This window comes from Convolutriloba macropyga, chromosome 15 (genome assembly GCF_964194025.1).
Source record: "Convolutriloba macropyga chromosome 15, txConMacr16.3, whole genome shotgun sequence".
NCBI classification, from domain to species: Eukaryota; Metazoa; Xenacoelomorpha; order Acoela; family Convolutidae; genus Convolutriloba; species Convolutriloba macropyga.
In genome coordinates, this window is record NC_134482.1 from 9,647,341 (window position 1) to 9,664,169 (window position 16,829).

General features: G+C 40.2%; 1 protein-coding gene across 3 annotated transcripts in view; it reads right to left on the reverse strand.

The window, feature by feature from the left end:
* LOC142354405 (uncharacterized) overlaps nucleotides 1–16,829 on the reverse strand; it is a 68,138-nt gene that overhangs the window by 12,306 nt on the left and 39,003 nt on the right. The window lies entirely within an intron of this gene.

Sequence of the window (16,829 nt, forward strand, 5' to 3'; positions counted from 1 at the left end):
CGCTTTTCAACCTGGTCAAGGACTTATTCAAATGAATTGAGGGTCTAGGGAGGAGTGTCACTGTCCGAGTACAGTCTGAGAGGGAAAGAATTTTTGACCTAGGTGGTATACGAAAAGAGTACTTGATACGTTGTCAAATTTCGCGCTCAAAAACGCTCTATATAGTGTTTCAACATAAATCGCTTTTCAACCTAGTCAAGCACTTATTCAAATGACTTGACGGTCTAGTGAGGAGTGTCACTGTCCGAGTACAGTCTGAGAGGGAAAGAATTTTTGACCTAGGTGGTATACGAAAAAAGTACTTGATACGTTGTCAAATTTCGCGCTCAAAAACTCGCTATATAGTGTTTCAACATAAATCGCTTTTCAACCTGGTCAAGGACTTATTCAAATGAATTGAGGGTCTAGGTAGGAGTGTCACTGTCCGAGTACAGTCTGAGGGGGAAAGAATTTTTGACCTAGGTGGTATACGAAAAGAGTACTTGATACGTTGTCAAATTTCGCGCTAAAAAAAACGCTCTATATAGTGTTTCAACATAAATCGCTTTTCAACCTAGTCAAGGACTTATTCAAATGACTTGAGGGTCTAGTGAGGAGTGTCACTGTCCGAGTACAGTCTGAGAGGGAAAGAATTTTTGACCTAGGTGGTATACGAAAAGAGTACTTGATACGTTGTCAAATTTCGCGCTCAAAAACGCTCTATATAGTGTTTCAACATAAATCGCTTTTCAACCTGGTCAAGGACTTATTCAAATGAATTGAGGGTCTAGTGAGGACTGTCACTGTCCGAGTACAGTCTGAGGGGGAAAGAATTTTTGACCTAGGTGGTATACGAAAAAAGAACTTGATACGTTGTCAAATTTCGCGCTCAAAAACTCGCTATATAGTGTTTCAACATAAATCGCTTTTCAACCTGGTCAAGGACTTATTCAAATGAATTGAGGGTCTAGGGAGGAGTGTCACTGTCCGAGTACAGTCTGAGGGGGAAAGAATTTTTGACCTAGGTGGTATACGAAAAGAGTACTTGATACGTTGTCAAATTTCGCGCTCAAAAACGCTCTATATAGTGTTTCAACCTAAATCGCTTTTCAACCTAGTCAAGCACTTATTCAATTGACTTGACGGTCTAGTGAGGAGTGTCACTGTCCGAGTACAGTCTGAGAGGGAAAAAATTTTTGACCTAGGTGGTATACGAAAAAAGTACTTGATACGTTGTCAAATTTCGCGCTCAAAAACTGGCTATATAGTGTTTCAATATAAATCGCTTTTCAACCTTGTCAAGGACTTAATCAAATGAATTGAGGGTCTAGGGAGGAGTGTCACTGTCCGAGAACAGTCTGAGGGGGAAAGAGTTTTTGACCTAGGTGGTATACAAAAAAAGTACTCGATACGTTGTCAAATTTCGCGCTCAAAAACGCGCTATATAGTGTTTCAACATAAATCGCTTTTCAACCTAGTCAAGGACTTATTCACATGAATTGAGGGTCTAGGGAGGAGTGTCACTGTCCGATAACAGTCCGAGGGGGAAAGAATTTTTGACCTAGGTGGTATACGAAAAAAGTACTTGAAACGTTGTCAAATTTCGCGCTCAAAAACTCGCTATATAGTGTTTCAACATAAATCGCTTTTCAACCTAGTCAAGGACTTATTCAAATGAATTGAGGGTCTAGTGAGGAGTGTCACTGTCCGAGTACAGTCTGAGGGGGAAAGAATTTTTGATCTAGGTGGTATACGAAAAAAGTACTTGATACGTTGTCAAATTTCGCGCTCAAAAACGCGCTATATAGTGTTTCAACATAAATCGCTTTTCAACCTAGTCAAGGACTTATTCAAATGAATTGAGGGTCTAGGGAGGAGTGTCACTGTCCGAGTACAGTCTGAGGGGGAAAGAATTTTTGACCTAGGTTGTATACGAAAAAAGTACTTGGTACGTTGTCAAATTTCGCGCTCAAAAACTCGCTATATAGTGTTTCAACATAAATCGCTTTTCAACCTGTTCAAGGACTTATTCAAATGAATTGAGGGTCTAGTGAGGAGTGTCACTGTCCGAGTACAGTCTGAGGGGGAAAGAATTTTTGACCTAGGTGGTATACGAAAAAAGAACTTGATACGTTGTCAAATTTCGCGCTCAAAAACTCGCTATTTAGTGTTTCAAAATAAATCGCTTTTCAACCTGGTCAAGGACTTTTTCAAATGAATTGAGGGTCTAGGGAGGAGTGTCACTGTCCGAGTACAGTCTGAGGGGGAACGAATTTTTGACCTAGGTGGTATACGAAAAGAGTACTTGATACGTTGTCAAATTTCGCGCTCAAAAACTCGCTATATAGTGTTTCAACATAAATCGCTTTTCAACCTGGTCAAGGACTTATTCAAATGAATTGAGGGTCTAGTGAGGAGTGTCACTGTCCGAGTACAGTCTGAGGGGGAAAGAATTTTTGACCTAGGTGGTATACGAAAAAAGAACTTGATACGTTGTCAAATTTCGCGCTCAAAAACTCGCTATATAGTGTTTCAACATAAATCGCTTTTCAACCCTGTCAAGGACTTATTCAAATGAATTGAGGGTCTAGGGAGGAGTGTCACTGTCCGAGTACAGTCTGAGGGGGAAGAATTTTTGACCTAGGTGGTATACGAAAAGAGTACTTGATACGTTGTCAAATTTCGCGCTCAAAAACTCGCTATATAGTGTTTCAACATAAATCGCTTTTCAACCTGGTCAAGGACTTATTCAAATGAATTGAGGGTCTAGGGAGGAGTGTCACTGTCCGAGTACAGTCTGAGGGGGAAAGAATTTTTGACCTAGGTGGTATACGAAAAGAGTACTTGATACGTTGTCAAATTTCGCGCTCAAAAACGCTCCATATAGTGTTTCAACATAAATCGCTTTTCAACCTAGTCAAGCACTTATTCAATTGACTTGACGGTCTAGTGAGGACTGTCACTGTCCGAGTACAGTCTGAGAGGGAAAGAATTTTTGACCTAGGTGGTATACGAAAAAAGTACTTGATACGTTGTCAAATTTCGCGCTCAAAAACTCGCTATATAGTGTTTCAACATAAATCGCTTTTCAACCTTGTCAAGGACTTAATCAAATGAATTGAGGGTCTAGGGAGGAGTGTCACTGTCCGAGAACAGTCTGAGGGGGAAAGAGTTTTTGACCTAGGTGGTATACAAAAAAAGTACTCGATACGTTGTCAAATTTCGCGCTCAAAAACGCGCTATGTAGTGTTTCAACATAAATCGCTTTTCAACCTAGTCAAGGACTTATTCAAATGAATTGAGGGTCTAGGGAGGAGTGTCACTGTCCGATAACAGTCTGAGGGGGAAAGAATTTTTGACCTAGGTGGTATTCGAAAAAAGTACTTGAAACGTTGTCAAATTTCGCGCTCAAAAACTCGCTATATAGTGTTTCAACATAAATCGCTTTTCAACCTAGTCAAGGACTTATTCAAATGAATTGAGGGTCTAGTGAGGAGTGTCACTGTCCGAGTACAGTCTGAGGGGGAAAGAATTTTTGATCTAGGTGGTATACGAAAAAAGTACTTGATACGTTGTCAAAATTCGCGCTCAAAAACGCGCTATATAGTGTTTCAACATAAATCGCTTTTCAACCTAGTCAAGGACTTATTCAAATGAATTGAGGGTCTAGGGACGAGTGTCACTGTCCGAGTACAGTCTGAGGGGGAAAGAATTTTTGACCTAGGTTGTATACGAAAAAAGTACTTGGTACGTTGTCAAATTTCGCGCTCAAAAACTCGCTATATAGTGTTTCAACATAAATCGCTTTTCAACCTAGTCAAGGACTTATTCAAATGAATTGAGGGTCTAGGGAGGAGTGTCACTGTCCAAGTACAGTCTGAGGGGGAAAGAATTTTTGACCTAGGTTGTATGCAAAAGAAGTACTTGGTACGTTGTCAAATTTCGCGCTCAAAAACGCGCTATATAGTGTTTCAACATAAATCGCTTTTCAACCTAGTCAAGGACTTATTCAAATGAATTGAGGGTCTAGGGAGGAGTGTCACTGTCCGAGTACAGTCTGAGGGGGAAAGAATTTTTGACCTAGGTGGTATACGAAAAAAGAACTTGATACGTTGTCAAATTTCGCGCTCGAAAACTCGCTATATAGTGTTTCAACATAAATCGCTTTTCAACCTGGTCAAGGACTTATTCAAATGAATTGAGGGTCTAGGGAGGAGTGTCACTGTCCGAGTACAGTCTGAGGGGGAAAGAATTTTTGACCTAGGTGGTATACGAAAAGAGTACTTGATACGTTGTCAAATTTCGCGCTCAAAAACTCGCTATATAGTGTTTCAACATAAATCGCTTTTCAACCTGGTCAAGGACTTATTCAAATGAATTGAGGGTCTAGGGAGGAGTGTCACTGTCCGAGTACAGTCTGAGGGGGAAAGAATTTTTGACCTAGGTGGTATACGAAAAGAGTACTTGATACGTTGTCAAATTTCGCGCTCAAAAACGCTCTATATAGTGTTTCAACATAAATCGCTTTTCAACCTAGTCAAGCACTTATTCAAATGAATTGAGGGTCTAGTGAGGAGTGTCACTGTCTGAGTACAGTCTGAGGGGGAAAGAATTTTTGATCTAGGTGGTATACGAAAAAAGTACTTGATACGTTGTCAAATTTCGCGCTCAAAAGTGCGCTATATAGTGTTTCAACATAAATCGCTTTTCAACCTAGTCAAGGACTTATTCAAATGAATTGAGGGTCTAGGGAGGAGTGTCACTGTCCGAGTACAGTCTGAGGGGGAAAGAATTTTTGACCTAGGTTGTATACGAAAAAAGTACTTGGTACGTTGTCAAATTTCGCGCTCAAAAACGCGCTATATAGTGTTTCAACATAAATCGCTTTTCAACCTAGTCAAGGACTTATTCAAATCAATTGAGGGTCTAGGGAGGAGTGTCACTGTCCGAGTACAGTCTGAGGGGGAAAGAATTTTCGACCTAGGTTGTATACGAAAAAAGTACTTGGTACGTTGTCAAATTTCGCGCTCAAAAACGCGCTATATAGTGTTTCAACATAAATCGCTTTTCAACCTGGTCAAGGACTTATTCAAATGAATTGAGGGTCTAGGGAGGAGTGTCACTGTCCGAGTACAGTCTGAGGGGGAACGAATTTTTGACCTAGGTGGTATACGAAAAGAGTACTTGATACGTTGTCAAATTTCGCGCTCAAAAACTCGCTATATAGTGTTTCAACATAAATCGCTTTTCAACCTGGTCAAGGACTTATTCAAATGAATTGAGGGTCTAGTGAGGAGTGTCACTGTCCGAGTACAGTCTGAGGGGGAAAGAATTTTTGACCTAGGTGGTATACGAAAAAAGAACTTGATACGTTGTCAAATTTCGCGCTCAAAAACTCGCTATATAGTGTTTCAACATAAATCGCTTTTCAAACCTGTCAAGGACTTATTCAAATGAATTGAGGGTCTAGGGAGGAGTGTCACTGTCCGAGTACAGTCTGAGGGGGAAAGAATTTTTGACCTAGGTGGTATACGAAAAGAGTACTTGATACGTTGTCAAATTTCGCGCTCAAAAACTCGCTATATAGTGTTTCAACATAAATCGCTTTTCAACCTGATCAAGGACTTATTCAAATGAATTGAGGGTCTAGGGAGGAGTGTCACTGTCCGAGTACAGTCTGAGGGGGAAAGAATTTTTGACCTAGGTGGTATACGAAAAGAGTACTTGATACGTTGTCAAATTTCGCGCTCAAAAACGCTCCATATAGTGTTTCAACATAAATCGCTTTTCAACCTAGTCAAGCACTTATTCAATTGACTTGACGGTCTAGTGAGGACTGTCACTGTCCGAGTACAGTCTGAGAGGGAAAGAATTTTTGACCTAGGTGGTATACGAAAAAAGTACTTGATACGTTGTCAAATTTCGCGCTCAAAAACTCGCTATATAGTGTTTCAACATAAATCGCTTTTCAACCTTGTCAAGGACTTAATCAAATGAATTGAGGGTCTAGGGAGGAGTGTCACTGTCCGAGAACAGTCTGAGGGGGAAAGAGTTTTTGACCTAGGTGGTATACAAAAAAAGTACTTGAAACGTTGTCAAATTTCGCGCTCAAAAACTCGCTATATAGTGTTTCAACATAAATCGCTTTTCAACCTAGTCAAGGACTTATTCAAATGAATTGAGGGTCTAGTGAGGAGTGTCACTGTCCAAGTACAGTCTGAGGGGGAAAGAATTTTTGATCTAGGTGGTATACGAAAAAAGTACTTGATACGTTGTCAAAATTCGCGCTCAAAAACGCGCTATATAGTGTTTCAACATAAATCGCTTTTCAACCTAGTCAAGGACTTATTCAAATGAATTGAGGGTCTAGTGAGGAGTGTCACTGTCCGAGTACAGTCTGAGGGGGAAAGAATTTTTGACCTAGGTTGTATACGAAAAAAGTACTTGGTACGTTGTCAAATTTCGCGCTCAAAAACTCGCTATATAGTGTTTCAACATAAATCGCTTTTCAACCTAGTCAAGGACTTATTCAAATGAATTGAGGGTCTAGGGAGGAGTGTCACTGTCCGAGTACAGTCTGAGCGGGAAAGAATTTTTGACCTAGGTTGTATACAAAAGAAGTACTTGGTACGTTGTCAAATTTCGCGCTCAAAAACGCGCTATATAGTGTTTCAACATAAATCGCTTTTCAACCTAGTCAAGGACTTATTCAAATGAATTGAGGGTCTAGGGAGGAGTGTCACTGTCCGAGTACAGTCTGAGGGGGAAAGAATTTTTGACCTAGGTGGTATACGAAAAAAGAACTTGATACGTTGTCAAATTTCGCGCTCAAAAACTCGCTATATAGTGTTTCAACATAAATCGCTTTTCAACCTGGTCAAGGACTTATTCAAATGAATTGAGGGTCTAGGGAGGAGTGTCACTGTCCGAGTACAGTCTGAGGGGGAAAGAATTTTTGACCTAGGTGGTATACGAAAAGAGTACTTGATACGTTGTCAAATTTCGCGCTCAAAAACTCGCTATATAGTGTTTCAACATAAATCGCTTTTCAACCTGGTCAAGGACTTATTCAAATGAATTGAGGGTCTAGGGAGGAGTGTCACTGTCCGAGTACAGTCTGAGGGGGAAAGAATTTTTGACTTAGGTGGTATACGAAAAGAGTACTTGATACGTTGTCAAATTTCGCGCTCAAAAACGCTCTATATAGTGTTTCAACATAAATCGCTTTTCAACCTAGTCAAGCACTTATTCAAATGAATTGAGGGTCTAGTGAGGAGTGTCACTGTCTGAGTACAGTCTGAGGGGGAAAGAATTTTTGATATAGGTGGTATACGAAAAAAGTACTTGATACGTTGTCAAATTTCGCGCTCAAAAACGCTCTATATAGTGTTTCAACATAAATCGCTTTTCAACCTAGTCAAGCACTTATTCAAATGAATTGAGGGTCTAGGGAGGAGTGTCACTGTCCGAGTACAGTCTGAAGGGGAAAGAATTTTTGACCTAGGTGGTATACGAAAAGAGTACTTGATACGTTGTCAAATTTCGCGCTCAAAAACTCGCTATATAGTGTTTCAACATAAATCGCTTTTCAACCTGGTCAAGGACTTATTCAAATGAATTGAGGGTCTAGGGAGGAGTGTCACTGTCCGAGTACAGTCTGAGGGGGAAAGAATTTTTGACTTAGGTGGTATACGAAAAGAGTACTTGATACGTTGTCAAATTTCGCGCTCAAAAACGCTCTATATAGTGTTTCAACATAAATCGCTTTTCAACCTAGTCAAGCACTTATTCAAATGAATTGAGGGTCTAGGGAGGAGTGTCACTGTCCGAGTACAGTCTGAGGGGGAAAGAATTTTTGACCTAGGTTGTATACAAAAGAAGTACTTGGTACGTTGTCAAATTTCGCGCTCAAAAACGCGCTATATAGTGTTTCAACATAAATCGCTTTTCAACCTAGTCAAGGACTTATTCAAATGAATTGAGGGTCTAGGGAGGAGTGTCACTGTCCGAGTACAGTCTGAGGGGGAAAGAATTTTTGACCTAGGTGGTATACGAAAAAAGAACTTGATACGTTGTCAAATTTCGCGCTCAAAAACTCGCTATATAGTGTTTCAACATAAATCGCTTTTCAACCTGGTCAAGGACTTATTCAAATGAATTGAGGGTCTAGGGAGGAGTGTCACTGTCCGAGTACAGTCTGAGGGGGAAAGAATTTTTGACCTAGGTGGTATACGAAAAGAGTACTTGATACGTTGTCAAATTTCGCGCTCAAAAACTCGCTATATAGTGTTTCAACATAAATCGCTTTTCAACCTGGTCAAGGACTTATTCAAATGAATTGAGGGTCTAGGGAGGAGTGTCACTGTCCGAGTACAGTCTGAGGGGGAAAGAATTTTTGACTTAGGTGGTATACGAAAAGAGTACTTGATACGTTGTCAAATTTCGCGCTCAAAAACGCTCTATATAGTGTTTCAACATAAATCGCTTTTCAACCTAGTCAAGCACTTATTCAAATGAATTGAGGGTCTAGTGAGGAGTGTCACTGTCTGAGTACAGTCTGAGGGGGAAAGAATTTTTGATATAGGTGGTATACGAAAATAGTACTTGATACGTTGTCAAATTTCGCGCTCAAAAATGCGCAATATAGTGTTTCAACATAAATCGCTTTTCAACCTAGTCAAGGACTTATTCAAATGAATTGAGGGTCTAGGGAGGAGTGTCACTGTCCGAGTACAGTCTGAGGGGGAAAGAATTTTTGACCTAGGTTGTATACAAAAAAAGTACTTGGTACGTTGTCAAATTTCGCGCTCAAAAACGCGCTATATAGTGTTTCAACATAAATCGCTTTTCAACCTAGTCAAGGACTTATTCAAATGAATTGAGGGTCTAGGGAGGAGTGTCACTGTCCGAGTACAGTCTGAGGGGGAAAGAATTTTTGACCTAGGTTGTATACGAAAAAAGTACTTGGTACGTTGTCAAATTTCGCGCTCAAAAACGCGCTATATAGTGTTTCAACATAAATCGCTTTTCAACCTAGTCAAGGACTTATTCAAATGAATTGAGGGTCTAGGGAGGAGTGTCACTGTCCGAGTACAGTCTGAGGGGGAAAGAATTTTTCACTTAGGTGGTATACGAAAAGAGTACTTGATACGTTGTCAAATTTCGCGCTCAAAAACGCTCTATATAGTGTTTCAACATAAATCGCTTTTCAACCTAGTCAAGCACTTATTCAAATGAATTGAGGGTCTAGTGAGGAGTGGCACTGTCTGAGTACAGTCTGAGGGGGAAAGAATTTTTGATATAGGTGGTATACGAAAATAGTACTTGATACGTTGTCAAATTTCGCGCTCAAAAATGCGCAATATAGTGTTTCAACATAAATCGCTTTTCAACCTAGTCAAGGACTTATTCAAATGAATTGAGGGTCTAGGGAGGAGTGTCACTGTCCGAGTACAGTCTGAGGGGGAAAGAATTTTTGACCTAGGTTGTATACGAAAAAAGTACTTGGCACGTTGTCAAATTTCGCGCTCAAAAACGCGCTATATAGTGTTTCAACATAAATCGCTTTTCAACCTAGTCAAGGACTTATTCAAATGAATTGAGGGTCTAGGGAGGAGTGTCACTGTCCGAGTACAGTCTGAGGGGGAAAGAATTTTTGACCTAGGTTGTATACGAAAAAAGTACTTGGTACGTTGTCAAATTTCGCGCTCAAAAACGCGCTATATAGTGTTTCAACATAAATCGCTTTTCAACCTAGTCAAGGACTTATTCAAATGAATTGAGGGTCTAGGGAGGAGTGTCACTGTCCGAGTACAGTCTGAGGGGGAAAGAATTTTTGACCTAGGTGGTATACGAAAAAAGAACTTGATACGTTGTCAAATTTCGCGCTCAAAAACTCGCTATATAGTGTTTCAACATAAATCGCTTTTCAACCTGGTCAAGGACTTATTCAAATGAATTGAGGGTCTAGGGAGGAGCGTCACTGTCCGAGTACAGTCTGAGGGGGAAAGAATTTTTGACCTAGGTGGTATACGAAAAGAGTACTTGATACGTTGTCAAATTTCGCGCTCAAAAACTCGCTATATAGTGTTTCAACATAAATCGCTTTTCAACCTGGTCAAGGACTTATTCAAATGAATTGAGGGTCTAGGGAGGAGTGTCACTGTCCGAGTACATTCTGAGGGGGAAAGAATTTTTGACCTAGGTGGTATACGAAAAGAGTACTTGATACGTTGTCAAATTTCGCGCTCAAAAACGCTCTATATAGTGTTTCAACATAAATCGCTTTTCAACCTAGTCAAGCACTTATTCAATTGACTTGACGGTCTAGTGAGGAGTGTCACTGTCCGAGTACAGTCTGAGAGGGAAAGAATTTTTGACCTAGGTGGTATACGAAAAAAGTACTTGATACGTTGTCAAATTTCGCGCTCAAAAACGCTCTATATAGTGTTTCAACATAAATCGCTTTTCAACCTAGTCAAGCACTTATTCAATTGACTTGACGGTCTAGTGAGGAGTGTCACTGTCCGAGTACAGTCTGAGAGGGAAAGAATTTTTGACCTAGGTGGTATACGAAAAAAGTACTTGATACGTTGTCAAATTTCGCGCTCAAAAACTCGCTATATAGTGTTTCAACATAAATCGCTTTTCAACCTAGTCAAGGACTTATTCAAATGACTTGAGGGTCTAGTGAGGAGTGTCACTGTCCGAGTACAGTCTGAGAGGGAAAGAGTTTTTGACCTAGGTGGTATACGAAAAGAGTACTTGATACGTTGTCAAATTTCGCGCTCAAAAACGCTCTATATAGTGTTTCAACATAAATCGCTTTTCAACCTAGTCAAGCACTTATTCAATTGACTTGACGGTCTAGTGAGGAGTGTCACTGTCCGAGTACAGTCTGAGAGGGAAAGAATTTTTGACCTAGGTGGTATACGAAAAAAGTACTTGATACGTTGTCAAATTTCGCGCTCAAAAACTCGCTATATAGTGTTTCAACATAAATCGCTTTTCAACCTTGTCAAGGACTTAATCAAATGAATTGAGGGTCTAGGGAGGAGTGTCACTGTCCGAGAACAGTCTGAGGGGGAAAGAATTTTTGACCTAGGTGGTATACAAAAAAAGTACTCGATACGTTGTCAAATTTCGCGCTCAAAAACGCGCTATATAGTGTTTCAACATAAATCGCTTTTCAATCTAGTCAAGGACTTATTCAAATGAATTGAGGGTCTAGGGAGGAGTGTCACTGTTCGAGTACAGTCTGAGGGGGAAAGAATTTTTGACCTAGGTTGTATACGAAAAAAGTACTTGGTACGTTGTCAAATTTCGCGCTCAAAAACGCGCTATATAGTGTTTCAACATAAATCGCTTTTCAACCTAGTCAAGGACTTATTCAAATGAATTGAGGGTCTAGGGAGGAGTGTCACTGTCCGAGTACAGTCTGAGGGGGAAAGAATTTTTGACCTAGGTGGTATACGAAAAAAGAACTTGATACGTTGTCAAATTTCGCGCTCAAAAACTCGCTATATAGTGTTTCAACATAAATCGCTTTTCAACCTGGTCAAGGACTTATTCAAATGAATTGAGGGTCTAGGGAGGAGTGTCACTGTCCGAGTACAGTCTGAGGGGGAAAGAATTTTTGACCTAGGTGGTATACGAAAAGAGTACTTGATACGTTGTCAAATTTCGCGCTCAAAAACTCGCTATATAGTGTTGCAACATAAATCGCTTTTCAACCTGGTCAAGGACTTATTCAAATGAATTGAGGGTCTAGGGAGGAGTATCAATGTCCGAGTACAGTCTGAGGGGGAAAGAATTTTTGACCTAGGTGGTATACAAAAAGAGTACTTGATACGTTGTCAAATTTCGCGCTCAAAAACGCTCTATATAGTGTTTCAACATAAATCGCTTTTCAACCTAGTCAAGCACTTATTCAAATGAATTGAGGGTCTAGGGAGGAGTGTCACTGTCCGAGTACAGTCTGAGGGGGAAAGAATTTTTGACCTAGGTTGTATACGAAAAAAGTACTTGGTACGTTGTCAAATTTCGCGCTCAAAAACGCGCTATATAGTGTAGCAACATAAATCGCTTTTCAATCTAGTCAAGGACTTATTCAAATGAATTGAGGGTCTAGGGAGGAGTGTCGCTGTCCGAGTACAGTCTGAGGGGGAAAGAATTTTTGACCTAGGTGGTATACGAAAAAAGAACTTGATACGTTGTCAAATTTCGCGCTCAAAAACTCGCTATATAGTGTTTCAACATAAATCGCTTTTCAACCTGGTCAAGGACTTATTCAAATGAATTGAGGGTCTAGGGAGGAGTGTCACTGTCCGAGTACAGTCTGAGGGGGAAAGAATTTTTGACCTAGGTGGTATACGAAAAGAGTACTTGATACGTTGTCAAATTTCGCGCTCAAAAACTCGCTATATAGTGTTTCAACATAAATCGCTTTTCAACCTGGTCAAGGACTTATTCAAATGAATTGAGGGTCTAGGGAGGAGTGTCACTGTCCAAGTACAGTCTGAGGGGGAAAGAATTTTTGACCTAGGTGGTATACGAAAAGAGTACTTGATACGTTGTCAAATTTCGCGCTCAAAAACGCTCTATATAGTGTTTCAACATAAATCGCTTTTCAACCTAGTCAAGCACTTATTCAATTGACTTGACGGTCTAGTGAGGAGTGTCACTGTCCGAGTACAGTCTGAGAGGGAAAGAATTTTTGACCTAGGTGGTATACGAAAAAAGTACTTGATACGTTGTCAAATTTCGCGCTCAAAAACTCGCTATATAGTGTTTCAACATAAATCGCTTTTCAACCTTGTCAAGGACTTAATCAAATGAATTGAGGGTCTAGGGAGGAGTGTCACTGTCCGAGAACAGTCTGAGGGGGAAAGAGTTTTTGACCTAGGTGGTATACAAAAAAAGTACTCGATACGTTGTCAAATTTCGCGCTCAAAAACGCGCTATATAGTGTTTCAACATAAATCGCTTTTCAACCTAGTCAAGGACTTATTCAAATGAATTGAGGGTCTAGGGAGGAGTGTCACTCTCCGAGTACAGTCTGAGAGGGAAAGAATTTTTGACCTAGGTTGTATACGAAAAAAGTACTTGGTACGTTGTCAAATTTCGCGCTCAAAAACGCGCTATATAGTGTTTCAACATAAATCGCTTTTCAACCTAGTCAAGGACTTATTCAAATGAATTGAGGGTCTAGGGAGGAGTGTCACTGTCTGAGTAAAGTCTGAGGGGGAAAGAATTTTTGACCTAGGTGGTATACGAAAAGAGTACTTGATACGTTGTCAAATTTCGCGCTCAGAAACGCTCTATATAGTGTTTCAACATAAATCGCTTTTCAACCTAGTCAAGCACTTATTCAATTGACTTGACGGTCTAGTGAGGAGTGTCACTGTCCGAGTACAGTCTGAGAGGGAAAGAATTTTTGACCTAGGTGGTATACGAAAAGAGTACTTGATACGTTGTCAAATTTCGCGCTCAAAAACTCGCTATATAGTGTTTCAACATAAATCGCTTTTCAACCTTGTCAAGGACTTAATCAAATGAATTGAGGGTCTAGGGAGGAGTGTCACTGTCCGAGAACAGTCTGAGGGGGAAAGAGTTTTTGACCTTGGTGGTATACAAAAAAAGTACTCGATACGTTGTCAAATTTCGCGCTCAAAAACGCGCTATATAGTGTTTCAACATAAATCGCTTTTCAACCTAGTCAAGGACTTATTCAAATGAATTGAGGGTCTAGGGAGGAGTGTCACTGTCCGAGTACAGTCTGAGGGGGAAAGAATTTTTGACCTAGGTTGTTTACGAAAAAAGTACTTGGTACGTTGTCAAATTTCGCGCTCAAAAACGAGCTATATAGTGTTTCAACATAAATCGCTTTTCAACCTAGTCAAGGACTTATTCAAATGAATTGAGGGTCTAGGGAGGAGTGTCACTGTCCGAGTACAGTCTGAGGGGGAAAGAATTTTTGACCTAGGTGGTATACGAAAAGAGTACTTGATACGTTGTCAAATTTCGCGCTCAAAAACGCTCTATATAGTGTTTCAACATAAATCGCTTTTCAACCTAGTCAAGCACTTATTCAATTGACTTGACGGTCTAGTGAGGAGTGTCACTGTCCGAGTACAGTCTGAGAGGGAAAGAATTTTTGAGCTAGGTGGTATACGAAAAGAGTACTTGATACGTTGTCAATTTTCGCGCTCAAAAACGCTCTATATAGTGTTTCAACATAAATCGCTTTTCAACCTAGTCAAGCACTTATTCAATTGACTTGACGGTCTAGGGAGGAGTGTCACTGTCCGAGAACAGTCTGAGGGGGAAAGAGTTTTTGACCTAGGTGGTATACAAAAAAAGTACTCGATACGTTGTCAAATTTCGCGCTCAAAAACGCGCTATATAGTGTTTCATCATAAATCGCTTTTCAACCTAGTCAAGGACTTATTCAAATGAATTGAGGGTCTAGGGAGGAGTGTCACTGTCCGATAACAGTCTGAGGGGGAAAGAATTTTTGACCTAGGTGGTATACGAAAAAAGTACTTGAAACGTTGTCAAATTTCGCGCTCAAAAACTCGCTATATAGTGTTTCAACATAAATCGCTTTTCAACCTAGTCAAGGACTTATTCAAATGAATTGAGGGTCTAGTGAGGAGTGTCACTGTCCGAGTACAGTCTGAGGGGGTGAGAATTTTTGATCTAGGTGGTATACGAAAAAAGTACTTGACACGTTGTCAAATTTCGCGCTCAAAAACGCGCTATATAGTGTTTCAACATAAATCGCTTTTCAACCTAGTCAAGGACTTATTCAAATGAATTGAGGGTCTAGGGAGGAGTGTCACTGTCCGAGTACAGTCTGAGGGGGAAAGAATTTTTGACCTAGGTTGTATACGAAAAAAGTACTTGATACGTTGTAAAATTTCGCGCTCAAAAACGCGCTATATAGTGTTTCAACATAAATCGCTTTTCAACCTAGTCAAGGACTTATTCAAATGAATTGAGGGTATAGGGAGGAGTGTCACTGTCCGAGTACAGTCTGAGGGGGAAAGAATTTTTGACCTAGGTGGTATACGAAAAAAGTACTTGATACGTTGTCAAATTTCGCGCTCAAGAACGCTCTATATAGTGTTTCAACATAAATCGCTTTGCAACCTATTCAAGGACCTATTCAAATGAATTGAGGTTCTAGTGAGGAGTGTCACTGTCCCATTACAGTCTGAGGTGGAAAGAATTTTTGACCTAGGTGGTATACGAAAAAAGTACTTGATACGTTGTCAAATTTCGCGCTCAAAAATGCTCTATATAGTGTTTCAACATAAATCGCTTTTCAACCTAGTCAAGGACCTATTCAAATGAATTGAGGGTCTAGTGAGGAGTGTCACTGTCCGAGTACAGTCTTAGGGGGAAAGAATTTTTGACCTAGATGGTATACGAAAAAAGAACTTGATACGTTGTCAATTTTCGCGCTCAAAAACTCGCTATATGGTGTTTCAACATTAATCGCTTTTCAACCTAGTCAAGGACTTATTCAAATGAATTGAGGGTCTAGGGAGGAGTGTCACTGTCTGAGTACAGTCTGAGGGGGAAAGAATTTCTGTCCTAGGTTGTATACGAAAAAAGCACTTGATACGTTATCAAATTTCGCGCTCAAAAACGCTCTATATAGTGTTTCAACATAAATCGCTTTCCAACCTAGTCAAGGACTTATTCAAATGAATTGAGGGTCTAGGGAGGAGTGTCACTGTCCGAGTACAGTCTGAGGTGGAAAGAATTTTTGACCTAGGTGGTATAAGAAAAAAGTACTTGATACGTTGTCAAATTTCGCGCTCAAAAACTCGCTATATGATGTTTCAACATAAATCGCTTTTCAACCCAGTGAAGGACTTATTCAAATGAATTGAGGGTCTAGGGAGGAGTGTCACTACCCAAGTACAGTCTGAGGGGGAAAGAATTTTCGACCTAAGTGGTATAGGAAAAAAGTACTTGATACGTTGTCAAATTTCGCGCTCAAAAACTGGCTAAATAATGTTTCAACATAAATCGCTTTTCAACCTAGTCAAGGACTTATTCAAATGAATTGAGAGTCTAGGGAGGAGTGTCACTACCCGAGTACAGTCTGAGGGGGAAAGAATTTTCGACCTAGGTGGTATAGGAAAAAAGTACTTGATACGTTGTCAAATTTCGCGCTCAAAAACTGGCTATATAGTGTTTCAACATAAATCGCTTTTCAACCCAGTGAAGGACTTATTCAAATGAATTGAGGGTCTAGGGAGGAGTGTCACTGTCCGAGTACAGTCTGAGGGGGTGAGAATTTTTGATCTAGGTGGTATACGAAAAAAGTACTTGACACGTTGTCAAATTTCGCGCTCAAAAACGCGCTATATAGTGTTTCAACATAAATCGCTTTTCAACCTAGTCAAGGACTTATTCAAATGAATTGAGGGTATAGGGAGGAGTGTCACTGTCCGAGTACAGTCTGAGGGGGAAAGAATTTTTGACCTAGGTGGTATACGAAAAAAGTACTTGATACGTTGTCAAATTTCGCGCTCAAGAACGCTCTATATAGTGTTTCAACATAAATCGCTTTGCAACCTATTCAAGGACCTATTCAAATGAATTGAGGTTCTAGTGAGGAGTGTCACTGTCCCATTACAGTCTGAGGTGGAAAGAATTTTTGACCTAGGTGGTATACGAAAAAAGTACTTGATACGTTGTCAAATTTCGCGCTCAAAAATGCTCTATATAGTGTTTCAACATAAATCGCTTTTCAACCTAGTCAAGGACCTATTCAAATGAATTGAGGGTCTAGTGAGGAGTGTCACTGTCCGAGTACAGTCTTAGGGGGAAAG